Raw genomic sequence first — 11991 nt, forward strand, 5'->3', positions numbered from 1 at the left:
AACAACTAAACCAAAGATCTGCTGTGAACTGTTCCAAAGTTCTCAGCTCTGATTTCACAGTTACCAGGTATGGGTAATTTTGTGGCCCTTAGAAGGCTGAGTATGGAATGTGCAATCTGGATATATGGGTGCTGATGTAACACAGACATTGATCAGTGAATGTGTTGCCAATACAAGCTTGAGTTTTCTTAACAGTGCTAAAATCCAAGCTCAGGGAGGGGGAGCACTCACGAAATCAAACTGACAGTGTGTAAGAAACCCCACATCATCAAAAAAAGCTGCTGTAGCAGAGCAAACAGGCCAACACGATTCCAGCTCCTGGTGCTGCTCACTGGTGTCCGCTGGAATGTGTCAAATGACTGAATATGAATGCGCTCCAGTGGAAGGGATGGCCTTTTCCTTGCAAATATTTCTTCAGCTCCTAAGTTGCCCCGCAGCAATAATGCTTGGCTTTTTATAGAACACTGCCTGATTCATCAGCAACCTTTAGCTGTTTTATTGATTTAGCATTTCTTCAGAGATGCAGTGAAATATATGACCCGTGGACAGTGTGATTTTTTTGAAAGCTGATGCTGATGTCAGGGGTATGTTGTCTGGTTCAAGCTCTGCTGCTTCTGGAGTTCATTAGAAGTTGTTTTAAATATGCTTTCTACTCTGTTTATGAACTATATTTCTTTTTCCACACTTAGTAAGGGTGCTGTTTTACACTGCCTTTGGTGTGTATTTCAGATCCTCTTGGCTGAATTGAGTCATTTCACGGTGAAGTAAGTGGAATGTAAGAGAAATATGCCATGGTTGGGACACTGTGGCTTGTTATATCAACAATAATAAAGAATGAGGAAGGGATTGGGAGGACTTCTAGAATCCATTTTATTTATTCGTTAGAAGTAATGAAGCAAAATGTTTTTTGTTTGTGTCCTCTGAATGTTAAACTGCTCAGCATTTGAAATCACAGTGAGAGGTGATAGCAGGCTCTGATGGAATTGTGTGTAGCTCATCTGAACACAAGGCTAGTTGGCAGGTTGCTGAATCAGAAACTAATGAGCAGGCAGGGCTGGGATTTGGGGTGTGGTGAAAGTGGGTCCACCACACAAGGATTTTAGGAATAGAATCACAGCCCTGAGCAGCTAAGTTTATGTTGAGATGTGGGCGGGTTTGCTGTGAAATCTTCTGAGCCTGCAACAGCTGCCACTCACCATTTGATGCCAGTGTCCAGATGTAGCTCTAACTTTGGGTTTCTATTTCTGCAAACTGGCCTAAGCCTTTGGGAGTTTATAATCATGCTGCTAAGGACAAAACATAGCATAACAGAGATGATGATATTCACTTGTCCTTTGGCAGATACTTTGTAATACCAACATGTCAGTGAGAGCATGCTTCAGCTCCTGTACATCTGTGTGTATCAAAAGATGATTCCATTGAGATGACGGAAGGAGCTCCTACTTTTTCCCTCCCCTTCTTTATACTTGCTTTATCTCTCCAGGAACCCCCACAGGTATTATGATGCAGCTGCTGTGCTCAGCCGCTATTGCTGCACAGTTCCCATTCTTCTTTTCCACCGTAGAGATGGAGTAAGAAGAACCCTTGGTAAACTTAAAGTTGCTTTTAGTCCACTGAAACCTTGAGCCAAGAAGCTCAGAGACAACGTAGTATGACAGCACCGCTCCACACCATGCAGAGCATAGCTCAGTGACAACAATGAACAAGCAGGAGAGAAGCCTGGTGTTGATGCATCTGGATTTGGTGGCAGAGGCAGTAGCTGTTGTTGCTACACATGACTGGCAAGATGTGAAAATAGCCTCATCTAGAAACAGAGGGATTTCCAAAACTGATGGGTCAGGTTCCTGCTAGAGCCAGCGGTAGTGTAATACAGAGTGAAAGCAGCTGGCCTTTCCAAATTCTGTCATGAGCTGTAAATCACAGTGTCCCTCTTCTCATGTAAACAGACCTACTGTAACAGCTCATCTCTGTGAAACTTTAAATAGCCAGGGCTGAAATAGCCAGGTTCTGTGTCACTCCAGGTTTGTGCTGATGCATAAAATTACACTGGGATGGAAATACCACGGTGAACCAGACTGGAGCACAAATGGTTGTGACTTTTTCATGTTTGCCTAAAGCCAGGTGATAGCTGGTTCTTCAGAAAAGCAGAGAATTAGTGCCATGTTCTTCACCCAGCTTCCTGCAGTGGCCAGTTTTTATGGCTGGTGAGGACAGCTGCATCGAATGGTTGGTGTTGGTGAGTGGATTAGATTTCGCAAAAGAAGGTCTGATGAAACCAAAACTGCAATCCCTCCTCGTTCCTCCCAGCAGCATAGGCCACAAAATTCAGGGTTTTGTGATTGTGATTGGCAGCAGGTGTTACAGGCTCTCAGGAGTGGCTCAGAATTTGTCTGAGGACCTCTGCTGACACAGGCATCTCCTTTCCCTTCCTAAAAAAATGGTGTCTTAGAATTGATTCTGATGTTTTAATCTTTAAAGCAGGAAGCAGTGAGAGCAATAAAATTTAATCAACAGAGCACTTGTTTTATCAAGTAAATGGATAATTGTGACATTTGACATTCTTATGAGGCTCTGTCTCTTGAACATTTGCCTAATTATCTTCCCCCTTTAAAGATTCTGTTCAGGTTTCTGTTTAGCAGTTCACTGCATAATCAGACTCAGCTTTTCTGAAACATTTTATTGTTGTTTTTGTTATTGTTATATAGTGCATTCTCTTGGAAATGTCAAGTATGTTGTCAAATATTGTACTAATTTCAGTTTTCTTTGTATCAGAACCCTGGACTTTATTAAGGAGACACATACTGTGAGTAGATCATTCCAGTCAGTAACTAGCTCCATCCTAAAGAGCAATGGCATCACTCAGTTGAGATGTTGAGAGAACCTCTGTGTAGTTAAAGGGACCTTCTCAAGATCCCTTTAAACTGTATTTTCTGTGTTCCTTGGATCACCCATTTAGAGCAAAGGTGTCTTTGCATTCCAGATGAGTGCTTTTGGCAATGCACTTGTGTCACGTAGCTATAGCTTCATAAAGTCAGAAGTGAGGCTTTCATTAGGCTCCCTTCTAAGTTAACGGAGGAAAGAACATCTCCATGAGGTAACTCATCCCCAGAGTCTGCAATAACTAACCTTATGATGAGTGGAATTTCCCTCTGAAAACCCTGCTTCTCCCTGATAGCTGATAGAGAAACTGTAGAAAACAGCCTAGACCAGACATTCAAGACCTATACAGCAACAGTTAGGTAAAAATTAGGTCTGCCTGGGTGAGGTGTCATTCTGTACCTGACAAGTCTGTGCAGGTTCAAAAGTGACAGGACAAATTCATGGACAAAAAAATAAAAATACATCATCAATAGTTCAGGAAGCCGTATAGTGCTAATGGTTTCCATCCACTTTTGGATGGTTTCTCTACATATTAACGCTGTTCTTGTTGTCTTCCTTAAATATCCACTTCTGGCCCCTCTCAGAGAGGATTCCAGCAGGAAGGACTTCTGGACACACCTGCCATCAGCTGCTACTACATTCCTGAGGTCCACCTACATGGAACATTTTTTAGTGTTCCCTCAGGTGTAGTTACAAGGAATAGATGTTGTGTGTGTTTGGAGAAATACTACAAGGACTCTGTATGATCTGAGCTCCCTTTCTGCTTCAAAGAGTCCACAGACCATGTGCCAGCCCTTGGCGTGAAGTTGGCATTGAGTCCACAAAGTGAGCTGGTTTCCTGAATAGATGAGAAGGCAGGTGGCAAGCCAAAAAAAGCTAGTTTAAAAGGCTGTGAATGGAGAATGAAAGGCACAGATGTGTAAAGGAATACTCATATTATAGCTCTAGACAGACATTAATGAGTGTGTGTCCTAACTATCATACCAAGGTTATAAGCCCCTGCTTACGTGCAAGACAGATCTAGTTTGTCTGGCTCAAACACTGGCAGTTCAAACTCTCTCTTAATTACAAGATTTATGCCTTTGCCTTTATCCAAAGAAATGAAAGAGTAGTTCATTCTCTTGAGTTCCGTTGTTTTTGTTCTTATTACCATAAGGGTAAAGGTGCCAGTTAGAGTTGGTTAGACATTTTTTATAATTAAAGCTTTAAAATTTAATAGTGAAGTGGATGTTTTACACTTTGGCATTTCTGGTTGCTCCATTGAATATTTTGTGTGATCTTCATAAGAGTGTGAATACAGTGAGGTGCTGAAATACTTCAAATAATTTGTCCTCGGGGTTTCCTCCTCCTGATCTCTGTATTTGTTTTAAAAAATTGTTGTCCTGTAGTGGAATGGTTTATGAAGTTTCAGCAGTGTCACCCAGTAATTCAGAGATTAGCCCCAAGTCCTCCACAGGAAAAGGAGTCATGGGTGTATGTTATGTGTGGCTGGCACTCTGAATCTGCCAGCATGTCTGTCATTTGTCCCAGGGCCAGTGGAGAGTAGGAATGGCTCATTTAGCGTATTGATGGCAGGTCAGCTGGAGCTTTTCACTCATTCAGAACATGATTTTCCTTCTTGTACAGCTCAATGGTCTATCAGAGTGATTTCATGTTGAGGTTTTTCTCACAGCTTCCAATTTATTTGAATTTATCTCTAAAACCACCAGGAAACATTTTGGTCCTGCTGGTTTTGGTGGGAAGAATCACAAAGGTATTCCAAGCGAAGCTACAAACATTTCTTCTCTTTCACCTCTGACCTGGTAGATGATCTTGTCCTTTCTCCTCTTCCTCCTCCTGCCTCCTTTTCACATGCACTCATTTTTTCTTGCCAATATTTCATCTCCCTAGCATTCCCACAGATGCCTTACATGCAGTAAGTGCCCACCTGGTGGTGGTTTGTGTCGGAGGCATTTGCTCACTGCCCGGTGTATCCTGGCAGGTGGAGCTCCCTCTTCGAAGGGAGGTGAGGAAGCACTGCTGTCCCTGCACACAGAGATCAGTAATTTCCTTACCAGACGAGCCGTGACTTTAGTTCTCCTTCATTGCCTGCCTGCTGAGACCAGCAGTTCAGATCATTGTGTACTTGCAGGGAGATGTGGAAAGAACATTGTAAGTTCCCTGTGCTTCAGAAGTTACTCCTTTTACAACTCTGATTCTTCCAGATAGGCATGGCTGTTTATTTGAAGAGAGTAAATAAATATGTGTTTGTTTTGAGAAACATGTTTGTTTTGAGAATACAACATCATAGAATAGATTTAATTTCATTGCAACATTATCAACATTGATAGCAAATATCTTTAAGGCAGAACAGAAGGGTAATGTATTTCTTATTTTCTTCTTATCACCTTTGTATTGTTTTTCCTTCAATTTGATCTGCTGCTGCAGTCTGAGAACCTTTATGCAAAGCACAGAGACAACTTAGGCTCTCATCAAATTACTCATTGCCTTGCAAAACTGGATTTTAATGGGTATTTGATGTCATTGGAAAAATATTCTTTTGGGATGCTCCATTATTTTGATATTCAAATCCTTGAAAAAAATATGCTTGCATGCTGATTGGATCAAAAATTGGAACTTGCTTTTAGAGGATCTGTGAATCTTTTAAGAATGCTCCACTGAGAGCATTGATTATATGTCCAGCAAAATTAGCATAACTTTTTAACCAAATGAAGAATGTTTCTTTAACTGCCCTTTTTTTGAAATAGCACCAGTAGCACATGATATTTTTGGTGAGTGTGTTTCTGTTCTGTTCCACCTAAGCAGTGAAATGGAATAAAAAGGAAAATCCTCAGGGGTAAATACTAAAAAATCCACGTGGCTTTTATGGCTGTGCCTACCACACAGTGAAGTGGCACAGCATGAACACATCAGGAAGTTTCATGTACTGTAAGGGCACTTCTGCAAGAGTGCAGGAATTCACAACACCTCTCTGTTTCACTAAAAACCTTCATGGAAACAACTTTTTTTTTGTTTGTTTTGTTTACCTGTGGCATTTCTGTAGTTTTTCAGAAGAGTATTCATAGTTATCCTAAACCCTTGGGAGGAAATTCAGCTCCATTCATGAGCCAGGAAAAGGTATATTTGACCATTATCCTTCACTTATAGCCTTGTTTTGAAGGCTTAAGTACAATTTTCTACACAGAGATGAATTTCATTCTCCAGTCATTCTAAAGGTGCTGTTACAATTTGCTATATGTCACACTAAGGACAGCTCATCTCATGGTCACCATCCTTAACCTTTTTTTCCTCATACACAACCTATAAAATATCTTTACCCAAAGCAGAAGGGCATCCTGCCTGCTTCCTACCTTCCTTCCTTCAGTAATAAATAGGTAATATTTAGTTGGTCAGAACAATATTTGTATTTGAGATTAATTCAGCAAATTCTGTTGGCTGCAACAGCAACAACAAGATGGAAACATTGACAAGAATATTTCTAATATTTTCCCAACATGACTATTTTCAGGATTAGAATCACAGAATTGGAGAATCATTAAGATTGGAGAAAATCTCCAAGATCATCAAGCCCAACCATTAATCAGAGATTTCATTTAGAAGGGAACTTACAACAATAAAGAAAGGGAAAGTATCATCCCATTCTCCATTAGTGGCTCCAAATCCTGTGGTTCTTGCTTGGACTTTGTATGAGGAAGTATTAAATGTAGGCTCAACCCAAATTACAACAGTGGTTCTCACAGCTTGGAACAGCACTTGTTATCCATCTTTAGGATGGTGTGTATTGACTCTTCTCTATTGACAATAATATTTCTAATGTGGATAATACAGAAACATTTATTGCAGATGAGATAGACCAGATAGCTGCCTTTACAAAAGGCCTGAAGCCATCCGGAGTGATTTTCACTGTCCTTCTCTGGTCAAACAAATATTTGGATATGGTCTATGCTAAAGTTAATATTCAAATTGAAAACAAATAGGTTACTGTTAAAATATTTTTCCATTTCTTGGTTTGGTGTCTGAACCAGAAAATTGGAATTTCTTTCAGTTTTACTCATAACTGACAAGAGCTTCAAAAGAATATGCTTTTAGTAAATACATATTAATTATTATGTTGACTGTTAAGTGTTAGAGCAGGAAGCTTTAAGCTGCTCAATCAGTATAGACTACATTATGCAAACATGGCTGTTCCAGTTGCAAACTCCCACCAAAGGTAAAACTGATGTAAAATTGTACAAATGTTTTATTAACAAGATATAGCTGAATCACGTTAATGAATTGTAGGGGTAATCTGGCCTGTACAATAATTTTCTGTGAATCTGTTCCCAGTTTCCAGGGACCTGAATGCTGGAAACAAACCAGTAAGTAGGCCTGTTACAATGCTTAAGCTGACTAAGTATGAGAAGCCCTCAGCTCAAGAGTCAGTGAAAATTGTGTTACTGAAACAACAGGCTGAAGGGATGACCATTAATATGTAAATAACTGATCATTCTCTGTTGAGCTGTAGTCTCTTTTCTGGTTTGTCAAGGATAAGATTGAATTCAGTGGCCAAGAAATGGAACTGGTGATGATAATTATTGAAAAACAGCATTGCTGTTTCCTTTGCAACAGTCCATACGGTAGTGTTTTTCAGGTTCCCAAGAAGAATTCCTTTTCATACAGAACTTATTTTTGGTGCAGAATCAATAATTTTTATCTTGTGGCTATGGGAGTTTGCTGAAGTAGGACAAGTTACATGGCTTTTGCATTTTTTCGTTGCCGGAGGAATGTGTCCTGGAAGATCCGCAAAAGCGTGTTCTTTAATACAGACTAAATTTCCCTCTACCTCTGGCATTTACATCATTATATCCAGCCAATTTATTATGTTCAAAATTAAAGTTCTTCTATAGTTTTGGTAGCGTGACCCGGTTCTCTTATAAGATTTTTCCATATACAAGATATCCTCTTATTAACAGATGTATCAACTATCTTATACCAGATTCTCCTTCCTTGCCTATCACCCTCAGGAAACAACACTAAGGGTTTCTGCTTGAATTGTTACCATTTCCACTGGGTTGTTAAGCACATTTTACATGTAGGCTGTCATTTTTTTCTTTGCTTGCTTTTTCCCTCCTCTCTTTCCCCCCCACTTTGTCTCCAAGTCCATTTGTAATATATTTGTGGAGTTGCCCTTCAGCTTCATTAAAGCATTGATTTTTTTTTGGTTAATTTGTCTGATTCCCAGTCAAATGAGGACATGGTACTTGTAAATCATTTAGTTCCTCATTAATCTCTTCCAGTGCTGGTTCCATTTTTCAGCTGTCTTCCAATTTACTATCTCTAGCGAAAAATATCCCCTGTTCCCATCACTTGTCACAAGTAATGTCACGGTTGCTGTGGATCCATTGGCCTGAATAATCAACATGATTTTTTTTATTAGAAATCAAAATATTTGCTGCTGCTGTAGAAAGCTGAATCTTTAATCCCATGCAAGGAAGTTCACTAAATGAAATGCAATAAACAGAAGATCTAAAGCTTGCCCTGTTACTTTGTGCCAAGTCTTATTCATTAGCTTTCTTTAACAATAGCTGTAGAATTTATGATGCAGCTGAGAACAGCAGAAACCCCAAGAACTGCATCCTCCTGCCTTGATACCTCGCTGGCAGAAATCCCGTTGAGACAGGAGAAATAAGGACTTCAGCATTCACCTGAGAGTAGCAAGTATCAGCTTAGTCAGAACCTAAAGATAAAGGATTCTCTGCTCCTATCCTCAGCTATAAAACACTGGTATCACATCAGGCTTACAGGCTGCTTATAGGTAGATTGGCAGGACGGGCAGGCTGCCTGCTCACATAGCAAACTGACAAGAAAATAATTTTCTTTTGAAATGGAACCGTGCTTTTAAGGGCAGATACTCCCCCTTCCTGGTCAGCACCAAACGCTGCCCATGCAGAGTTAGAAAGAGAATTAGACTGAATTCCCCACTGTGGGGAAGGGCTGTTGTTGCCCATAACTGTTACATCAGTTTGATTGTTGAGACAGAACAGGCCTCACCTTTAGTGCTCCCTGGCCAAATCTATCCTTCAGCTGTATAGGACCTGACTCATGTCCCCTAACACTGCTCTGTACCCTATGACAGCTTTGCAAAGTGGCTTTCCCTGCATTTTGGGTATTTGCAGTGTATTTTGGTGTGAGCTTATACATACTTTGTGATCTCTGAGACATTGATCTCAACCACTGTTATTATCTTATTTTGAAAAGAGGCAGTGCACTCCTGATGTCACTCACGCTGACTTTTTTCATAGTCTTTGTGCAACGGTCACTGAGAATAACTTCAATGCCACAGTTATTTTAGCCATCCAGTGACTCATCTTCCTGTGGCTGTAATGGGATTTAAGGAGCATTTAATGTTCTCTGCCTTGTATGGGGTAATTGCCTGGTCAATAGAATGATAAGCATCTTCAGCTTACTATAGATAGAGATGTGAGACTGATTGGAAGAATTAAAATACATGGGCATTTTGTATTTGAGACATCAAATAAAAAGCACTGCCTTTCTAAGAACAGAAGTCCTGCATAAGGAAAATCAGGCCACAATGTTTCTTCATGTGGCAAAAATATCAGAGGAGGGGGAGAAATTGGTGTAGCTTTGTTTGTAAAGTATGTACTGGTTAAATTGCTGCCCCTTGCTGATCTGTCTAATCCTTTTAATGAGGCTAGGTAAGCAAAAAGGAGGCAGTAATGATGCTGATGACTCAGAGATTTCTCTGTGTGGAAGAAAACAAGCAGAAGATGATAGTCTAAACAGAACAGCACAGTGACTCTCCAGGTGTCCTTTGCACCTGTAAAATGGTTGCTGGATGGCAAACTAACCAAGCTCAGAGGCTCCCAGTGTCCCTGGATACAAATGCTAGAATACAAATTTGTATACTGTGAGAATGTGAGATTTGCTGTATTTCAGCCATCCTCTTAGGATACATTTTTTCTTAAGCCTGGATTTGTATTGGTCCTTTATGTTTGAAGAATGAAACAGCAGCAAAACAGCTCGGAGGCAGCACAGAGGAAATAGCAGCAAACCAGCAGCAAAACAGCAGCAAAACAGCAGCAAAACAGCAGCAAAACAGCAGCACACAGAGACACTGGGCATTTTGTTCTGCTCTGATAAGTGGAATTTAACTCATCTTTCTCACTGAAACTGCCCTTATCTGAGGATAAGGGTTGGTAGTTGTTGATTTTTCTTTTTTTAATAATGAAATATTTAAGGAGTGTGCTTTGTATTCAATGATTCCTTCGTGTGAAGTTCTGGGACATCATCCCTTCACCAGTGTTGACTGTTTATTGTAATTTTTCATTGCAAAATTTGTAATCAGTCCTGTTGACTTGGGACTGCAAACTCTATGGAGAGAATCCTGACCACTAGGTGCCAGAGTTACTTTCCTTCACTCAACCAGATTGAAGCTAACTCAGCCAGAGAGGTTGTACAGGCTTCTGCCCCATAAAACAGGCAAACACTTGGGGCAAGAGGAGTTTTTTGAGGGGCCAGTTGAATCCCATCAGGCAGAAGGTGGCTGTAAAGGTATGTTTTCACTTGCTGAATTTACCACTAGATTGTGGTGCAAAAAGGGGAGCAGGGGTTTGTCTGCTAGCTGTGCTTCCAAAGGCAGGAATGACACTCCTTCTTTAGACGTGCTGATAGTCCACCTGGATAGTCCACCTGTTGTTCCATCTGAGGGATGGATCACCCCTCAGATGGAACAACTGGTGGAACCCAGCAGGGCTTGGCACTCCAAGTGATGTTAAGTATCTGTGTGCATAGCCAGAAGAATTCCAGAGACTCAAGGAACACTCTCATTTACGCTTGAGTCCCTTGAGGGAATTCAAGGTTTATATGCCAAGAGGAGAGGGAGACAGCCAGCAGTTTTACGTAGCCAAGCTTCAGGGTAGGGTGGTAAATACAGAGAGAAGTGAAATGTATATATGCCCTAGCCCTTCTGTGCATCTGGTACTTAGTATCTGTTTCACTTGAACAACATGGCCTTCTGCCATTGCAGCCTCGTGCCAGGAAAACCACAGTAATATATGTTTGGTGCCAGTTGTACAAGTTATACAAAGAAAACTAGTTAGAGGAAAGTTTAGAAAGTTTAGAAAATCTGAATGATTTCTGCAGGGGATTATTTTTTTCACCTGCAAGGCTTAATTAATAGGATTCCAGATTGTAACAGTGCAGTGCTTGAAAACATGTTGGATTGCATTGAGACAGGTGTATTTTTTTTTTTAACTTTTTTTTTTTAACTTTTATTTTTTATTTTTTTATGGGATGCAAGTTTTGATGATATAGTGAAGTTGTTGAAATATCCAGCAGCACGTCCTCAAACAGCTCCAGTGCATGCACAGTGCTTTGAATATTAGAACCCATTTTGTTGCAGGCCAGAAAGTTTCACATTTGACTTCTTTTTCTTCACACAGTTCTCACATCAGTTTTATTTTTGAATTTGTCACTATAAAAATCCACATGACCTTTATGGTAATGTTGAATAGTTGTAGCAGGGTCAGTACAATGTGTGCTCAAATGTACAAAGTGGGTGAGAATGTCAGAGGCAGCACTGAACATCCCTGTGCTTTGCCTGGGGAGCTGTTACCCTGCTATGCACAAGAAAACAGAACAGACCACAGTGCATTTCACAGTGCAGAAGGCTAACTGAGCATTGCCTGGTATTTTTCACTTTCTAACCATACACTATAAAGCAAAAATGTTGGTATACATATTTCTAGCAACTGTGAGTTTTTACACATTGGTAAATATCATAATTCTCTTCTGCTTGTCAAGATGTGCTACTTTCAAGTGTGGGGCTTCAAAGCAGGCAATTTAGAAACATGATTTTCCAGTCGAGATTGGCACTTACATGCCCCCCTGGAAGCAAGTCACTGAGACTGCAATTTTGAAATCCTGCTAAAAAAACCCAGTATCTCTTTCTTGACATGTCTGTGCACTTACTCCTGGAAAACAGTTAAATCAAGGGCATATTTATATCACCAGTGGGAGAATAAAGTCGGTCCCTTAACTGTGACAGAGCCCATTTCAGTCCTGTCAGCTGTCTCTGTTCTTAGCTGAACATCAGAAAGCAAGTTCCATTCA

This window comes from Prinia subflava, chromosome 1 (assembly GCF_021018805.1).
Source record: "Prinia subflava isolate CZ2003 ecotype Zambia chromosome 1, Cam_Psub_1.2, whole genome shotgun sequence".
Classification (NCBI taxonomy): Eukaryota; Metazoa; Chordata; class Aves; order Passeriformes; family Cisticolidae; genus Prinia; species Prinia subflava.